Genomic DNA, 8,195 nt, shown 5'->3' with positions numbered 1-8,195 from the left:
GAGCAGTTGATGGCAGCTGTTGGTTACTTCTTTATCGATGGCCAATTGAGGATGTGGCTAAAGTCTGCCCATCCTTCGGGAATCTGGGCTGTTTCTGTGAGCAGTGTTGACCCTTCAGCAGAGAGGACCGGTTGACGAATGAGTAGACTGAGCCCCATAGAGAGATTTCAGGGCATCATAGAATCTCTTCCAGTCTTTTCAATCAGTATATAACAGAAATTCATCTGCTTTCTGATTCAGCCAAGTGCCTTTGCATCTCTCTAAACTTGCATTGGACAATCCTGCGGATGTTTTGGAGGGCATCATGCTTGGATAATGATGACTTGTTATTGAGGTAAACCCTGTAGAAGTGATGTTTCTCCTCCAGTCATTTCTGGATTACCTCATGTGTTTCATTGAGCTACTCTTAATGCTTACAAGAGGTAGGTCCAAGGGCCTCAAGAGCATTGGAGTACATTATACCCCTGAGGGTCGACCAGTCATCCTCAGTGCAGTGGGTATTCATTTTCCCTGTACACAGGCCACACTCATGTTTCCCTGAGAGAGATTCCTTCATGACTGCCTGTTTGAATCTCAGGACATTGAAACACTTCTGGACCTCAATGCCCTGGAGCGTCTCAGGGATATACCTTCATGTTTAGCTTTCAACTGATAAGATAATGTATGGAGAGAAAGCAGGAATATGGCATTGAGATAGAGGATCAGCCATGATCATATTGAATGGCGGAGCAGGCTCGAAGGGCTGAATGGCCTACTCCTGCTCTTAGTTTCTATGTTTCTACGTTTCTCCGTGATGGTCAGTACAGCAGTCAACGCTGCACATGGCTTTCGCTACACACACATTCTGCCTGTCCCTCTGCCTGGTGATGACAGTCAATTAGATGCCAATGCATAGAACAGGGGAGCAGCCAAGACATCCTGTGATTAGAGAGGCAGGAAACTGGGTTTATCATTAAGAGCTCATGCTCAGCGCATATCTTCAGCAAGAGGAGACAATTGTTGTTATAACCGCCAACCCCTTCTTTTCCAATGACCCCTTCCCATGCCAGGTGATCTGCACCAATTCATGTGTTGAAGTCACCAAGAATGATTAGCTTGTCTGACATTGGTAGAGTAGCAATCAAGGAGAGGATGTCATTATATAATTTATCCTTGACTTCCTCAGGGTTGGCCATAGCAGGGGCGGGTATACACTGATGTGAATTGGCTGCCTGATGCCGTGCAACGGGAGTTAAGGAAGACAAGTTATATTACTAATGAGATGGTTCATGATAACAAAGCCTACACCAGCTTTGTGCCAATCTTCCATTCCACGTCCATTCCAAAAGAATGTGTAACCTGCACCAATTCCCTTGAGCTGACCCCCCCTCAGGTAATCGGGTCTCACTGAGGGTGGCAATCTGGACATTGTACGTCGACAACTTGCTATTGACAAGAGCAGCTCTTCTCTCAGGTCTGCCGGCTGTGGCATTGTCTGAGGGTCCGCATGTTCCACACACCAATGGTGACTGGTGCCACCTTGACTTTCTTTTTTTAGATTGACTTACGTTGGTGGGATCCCTGCTGACCAGGGAGGTGAGGCAGACAATGTTTAGGGCATATTTTCTAACCCCTTCCTCATACTAGGGAAGTGAGCAGTGTGGTCCTGAAGAGATCTGTTCAGTCGCTTGGGGGCTGCTGAGTTCCGCTTCTGCTTCCTTCCAGTGAAAAACAACCCCATTGCCTGAGCTGCCTGTGTGCAGGGTCGTGGCTACAGCTCCTAGTGAATCCACGCCTGCTGTTAGGCCACTCGCCCACCACCACAGGACTTGTAACAGATGATGAATGACAGATCACCAACACGACTTGCAGGTGAATTGGTTTACAACAAGGGAGAACATCATCAGCCTCGCTCGCTTGGCCTGACCTATCTTGGTGCAATGGCAAGATGAGTCTAGACGGTTGGCAAGAGATCCGGATGCAGACTGTATCTTGTTGAGCTCCAGGCATTCCGCAACATGGTGCTGAGCTGCCTTCAAGACCATTGGACCTTAAATTGGTCTCAACCACCCAGCCTACTGTAATCAGTCTTCACATGCCAGTTTAGACAAATCCCTAAGTCGCCGAGGGTGGGAGAGCTGACGGCCGCCCTCACCTGGTTTGGCCCACCCAGTTGATGCAGTTTACTCGGGCTGGCTGCCTGTCACATGCGAATAGCTACTTGGGGGCAAAGATGAGAACTGAGTGAAGGCGGAAATACAGGATGAGCCAGTCCAAAGAGTGAGGCGAGCCTGCCTATGAGGGGTGCTACCCTGCCTTACACCCCCTTATATACAGACTGCTTGGCAGAAACCACAGTCTCAGACTTCTTCACACTCGGTACCATTCCATAACTATCATCTGGGCAAATATTTACCAGCAACAAAAACAACTTTAGTTTACATAGCCTCTTGTTTTCACAGGCCTGAAGTTTGACGCCAAGCTAAAGAAGGGTCAGATGATCAAAAGCTTCTTCAAAAAGGTAGTTTGAAGGAGCATCATAAAAGAGGAGAGAAAGGAAGAGAGTCACAGAGGTTCGGGAGGGAATTCCAGAGCTTAGGGACTAGGTTCCTGAAAGCATGTCTGCCAGTGATGGGATTGCTTATCCAGTAAGAAACTATCAGCATCCTTTGGTCACATATTGCAAATTACAGATTTATACAGCTCTTGGCCAGAGCTGGCACATTGGATAAAACTTAATGCTACCCCTGCCCCCAGAGCTGGCTGCGAGTTTCAGGTGGGGAGCATTTAATCGGTGGGGGGGAAGGCGTGGGCTGGAGAGCCTCTTGCCTTCTCAATTCCCCTCTGCTCCAGTCAAAGGTGGCCTTCCTGCCCCTAGGCCAAATGTGGCCCTGAAGTAGCCAATAAAGGACCACATAAGGGCCTCATCCTGCTGCTGCTGGTAATCTACCAGTGGCAAGGGGAGCTCATGCCACGTCAGCATGCCATCTTTGCTCTGGCAGGCCTGCCTGCAGGCTGGGGGAAGGGGGGTCACCTGTTTGGGAAACCTGTGGCCAATGGAGGGACCTGTCAGTGGCACGGTTTGCCCCGCCATGGAAAGACTCCTCCCTGCCTCCACACCAACAGCCTCCCTCACACTCCCCTCCCTCGCCAGGGCCTGCCTGACTAGCCCCAACGAGGCCTCCCCACTTACCTGGGTTTCGGAGTCTCCATGGTTTCTCATCAGCCAGGCCTCCTGCAGTGCCAACAGTGGCCTCTCATCCCCGGTAGCACTGCTGGATCTGAAGACCTGCTAGCATTTTGATTGGCTAAGAGCTCCTGGAGGTGGGATCCTTGTCCTGAAGGCCCCAGGAACCCCAAAGGCAGGCAGGGTGAATGCCTGAATGGAATTTAATTCTACAAGGGCTCCCAGAAATGGCTGCAGTGGAGATGTCACAGGCTTTTCAATGGATGCATGGGGCCACCACTATGGCCATTAAGCTAAACTCTTTCTGTCCACAACCTTACTCCCTGTTGTCATGATGCTTGCTAAACTTTGTAAGTACCTATGTCAACATTTACTCCTCAATTTTGAACTGTCACAGTGTAGTTGCAGAATGTGATCAGCAAGTGAGCCTGTGGAGTAAATTCCTGGAGTCACTCAAGTCTATAACAAAAAAAATCCTTGTGGTCAAAAATTCCACAGTCTTTTCAGCAGGTGGCCCAGAAGGGACGGATTTAGGTCAGTCCCCAGATAGACCAAGGGTGAGAGATTCTCACTGCCAGGAGTAGCCCAAGCCCTCAGTATCCCAGGGAAATGGTGTCTCATTGGTGTAGGTATATCTGCCAAGAAGTGTACATGGACAAAGGAAAGGTGGGTATTCTTTTTCGACCATAGTGGTCATTTATTTTTGGAAAGGAAGAACAACACACAGGCAATTAACGCTACAATTTAAGGCATGTGGCAGTATATAACTGCCCTAGATGAATCCCAGCTGACTTCACACTGAGCCCACAAGCTTTGGCACTGCCACCATCCCTGGCTTTTCTTTTATTCATTTTTTGTATTCATTCACAGGATGGGGGCATCACTAGCTGGGCCAGCATTTATTGCCCATCCCTAGTTGCCGTTGAGAAGGTGATTGTAGACGCATCTCACCACTTACATTAGGATACACCACTGCTAGCATTTTGATCCACTTACATTCATCGACTGGCAGTGAGCAATTTACTTGCTAATCTTGAAAAAAAAGAAAGAACTAGCATTAACATAGCACCTTTCACAACCTCGGGACATTGGGAAGCACTTTACAACCAACAAAGTGCTTTTTGAAGTGTAGTCACTCTTTTAATGTGGGAAATGTGCAAGCTAATTTGCATTCAGAAAAACTACGCAAACAGTCATATGACAATGACCTGATAATCTGGGCCAATGATGTTGATTGAGGGGTGGGGAAGTGGGGGGTGGCGGGTGTGGTGTGACCCTCCTATTCGTGTGCTTTTTTTGGCCCACGGAGGGTGTCCCTAGTGGCAATGGCACTGCCTGCCCTCACCAACCACACCTGCACAGAGCCCTGCCCGACAAGCCTGCCTGGCACCTCCAATTCTCATTTACCTCATTAAGAGGGCACTATCCTTCTTCCCTGAATCGCAGAAGGGTTAGAGCGCAGAAAGAGGCCACTCAGCCCATCATGTCTTGGCTGGCCCCCTGAGGAGCAATACACTTGCGGCCACTCCCATGCCTTTTTCTGTAGCACTGATTTTTTTTTCCTTTTCATATAATGATCCAATTCCCTTTTGAATGCTTCAGTTGAATCTTCCTCCACCAAATTCTCAGTCAGTGCATTCCAGACCTCAACCACTCACTGTGTGAAAAATTTTCTCAATGTCGCCGTTGCTTCTTTTACCAATTACTTTAAATCTCGACCCTACCACCAGTGGGAACAGTTTCTCCCTATCTACTCTGTCCTGACCCCTCATGATTTTGAATACCTCTATCAAATCTCTTTTCAACCTTCTCCTTTCCAAAGAGCACAGTCCCAACTTCTCCAATCTATCTTCATAACTAAAGTTCCTCATCCCTGGGGCTTGTCAATCTCTTCTGCACCTTCTGTAATACCTTCACACCCTTCCTAAAGTGTGGTGCTCAGAACTGGATGCAATACTCCAGCTGAGGCCAAACCAGTGTTTATTAAGGTTTAACAAACTTCCTTATACTTACACTCTATGCCCCTATTAATAAAGCCTAGGATGCTGTATGCTTTATTAACTGCTCTCTCCACCTGTCCTACCACCTTCAACGACTTATGCACATATCCATCCAGGTCCCTCTGCTCTTGCACCCATTTTAGAATTGTGCCCTTTATGTTATAATGTCTCTCTGTGTTCTTCCTACCGAAATTAATCACCTCACATTTCACTGCGTTAAATTTCATCTGCCACTTGTCCATCCAACTTGTCTTTGTCCTTTTGAAGTTCTGCACTATCCTCCTTATAGCTCTCAATACTTCCAAGTTTCATATCATCCACAAATTTTGAAATTCTACCCTGTACATCAAGGTTTAAGTCATTAATGTATATCAGGAAAAGCAAGGGCCCTAACACCAATCCCTGGGGAACTCCACTATAAACCTTCCTCCATTCCAAAAAAAACAACCATCCACCATGACTCTTTCCTGTCACTCAGCCAATTTTGTATCAATGTTACTTCTGTCCTTTTCATTCCATTAGTTCTAATTTTGCTCACAAGTCTATTGTGTGTCCCGTTATCAAATGCCTTTTGGAAGTCCATGTACACCACTTCTACTGCATTGCCCTCATCAACCTTCTCTGTTACCTCATCAAAAAACTCAAACAAGTTAGTTAAACATGACTTTTCCTTAATAAAGCCATGCTGGATTTCCTTAATTAACATGCATTTGTCCAACTGACTATTAGCTTGTCTCGAATTACCATTTCTAAAAGCTTCCTCATCACCAAGGTTAAATTAAAGGGTCTGTAATTGCTGGACTTATCTTTCCCACCTCTTTTGAACAACGGTGTAGCATTCACCATTCTCCAGTCCTCTGACATACCTCTGAGTCTAAGGAAGAATGGAAAATTATGGTTGGTGCCTCTGCAATTTCCACTCTCACTTCCTTCAGTGCCCTTGGATGTACCTCATCCAATCTTCATGCTTCACCAACTTATAAGTACAGACAGCATATCCAATCCTTCCTCCTTATCAATTTTAAACCCTTCAGGTATGTGAACTATCTCCCGTCTCACCATGAACTGAGCCACGTTTTCTTCCTTGTGAAAGATAGATGCAAAGTAACATTTAATAGTATCACAGTATCTTTACAGTGCAGAAGGAGGCCATTCGACCCATCGAGTCTGCACTGGCTCTCTGAAAGAGCAAACCTCCTAGTCCCACTCCCCTGCCTTATCCCCCTAACCTTGCACATTCTCTCTTTTTAGGTAGCAATGCAATTCCCTTTTGAATACCTCAATTGAACCTGCCTCCACCATCCTTTCAGGAAGTTTGTTCCCAACTCTGGGTGAAAAATATTTTCCTCACAGCTACTCATTTTTCCAATTGTTTCGAATCTCTAGTTCCCTCTAGTTCTTGATGTTCTCTTTAGTGGGAACAATTTCTCACTATTTACCCTGCCCATACCCCTCAGGATCTTGAATACCTCTATCAAGTCTCCTCTCAGCCTTCCTTTCTCCAAGGAAAACAGTCCCAATCTCTTCAATCTAACCTCATAGCTACAGTTCTTCATCCTGGGAGTCATTCTTGTGAATCTCCTCTGTGCTCCCACCAATGCCTTCACACCCTTCCTCAAGTATGGCGCCCAGAACTGGACACAGTACTCCAGAGGAGGCCTAACTAGTGTCTCATACAAGCTCAACATGACCTCCTTATTCTTGCACCCAATGCCCCTATTAATAAAGCCTAAGATACTATATGGTTTATTAACTGTTCTCTCAACATGCCCTGCCATCTTCAATAACCTATGTACGTATACACTGAGATCCTTTTATTCCTGCACCTCCTCTAGAGGATCTCCCTTTAGGTTATACTGTCTCACCATATTTTTCCTATCAAAATGATCACCTCACATTTCTCTGCATTGAACTTCATCTGCCACTTGTCTGCCCAATCCACCGACATGTCTATGTCCTTTTGAGGTTCAAGACTATCCCCATCACAGTTGACAACATTTCCAATCTTCGTATCATCTGCAAATTTTGAAATCATGCCCTGCACACCACAGTCTAGATCATTAATATATATCAGGAAGAGCAAGGGTCCCAACACTGACCCCTGATGAGTACAAACCTTCCTCCAAATTGAAAAACAACCATTTATCATTACTTCGTGTTTCCAGTCACTAAGCCAATTTCCTATCCAAGTACCTACTTTCCCTTTTATTCCATGCCCTAGAATTTTACTCCCAAGTCAATTATGTGGCACTGTATCAAATGCCTTTTGAAAATCCATTTACACCACATCAACAGCATTTCCTTCATCAACCTTCTCTGTTACCACCTCAAAAAACTCTAGCAAGTTAATTAAGTATGATTTTCCTTTGATGAATCCATGCTGGCTTTCCTTAATTAACTTGCACTTGTCTAAGTGATTATTGATTTTATCCTGTACTATAGTTTCCAGAAGTTTCTCTACCATTGAGGCCAAACTGAGGCCTGTTGTTGCCAGCTTTATCCTTGTACCGCTTTTTGAACAAGGGTGTAACATTTGCGTTTGTCCAGTCCTCTGGCATCTCCCCTGTGTCTAAGGAAGACTGGAAGATTATCACAAATACCTCTGCAATTTCCACCCTCATTTCCCTCAGTACACTTGGATGCATCTCATCTGGTCCTGGTACCTTATCTATTCTAAGTAAAGATGGCCTTTCCAACACCTCCTTCCTCTCAATTGTAAGTTCTTCTAGTGTACCAGTTCCTCCTCTCTCACCTCAGCCTGGGTAGCAAATTATTCCTTTGTAAAAAAATACCTCAACCATACCCCCTGCCTCAACGTACAAATCCCCTTTTTAGTCCATAATTGGCCTCACCCCTCCCTCTAGCCACTGTTTTACTATTTATGTGTCTATAGGAGACTTTTGGATTCTCTTATATGTTAACTGCCAGTCTCTTCTCATACCCTCTCTTTGCTTCTCTTAGCTTCTTTTCCAATTCCCCTCTGAACCTCATGAATTAAACAGGTATTATGCTTTAGTCTTCGCAATAGA

This window comes from Cetorhinus maximus, chromosome 8 (genome assembly GCF_964194155.1).
Source record: "Cetorhinus maximus chromosome 8, sCetMax3.hap1.1, whole genome shotgun sequence".
NCBI lineage: Eukaryota > Metazoa > Chordata > Chondrichthyes > Lamniformes > Cetorhinidae > Cetorhinus > Cetorhinus maximus.
This window is presented reverse-complemented; position numbering follows the sequence as displayed.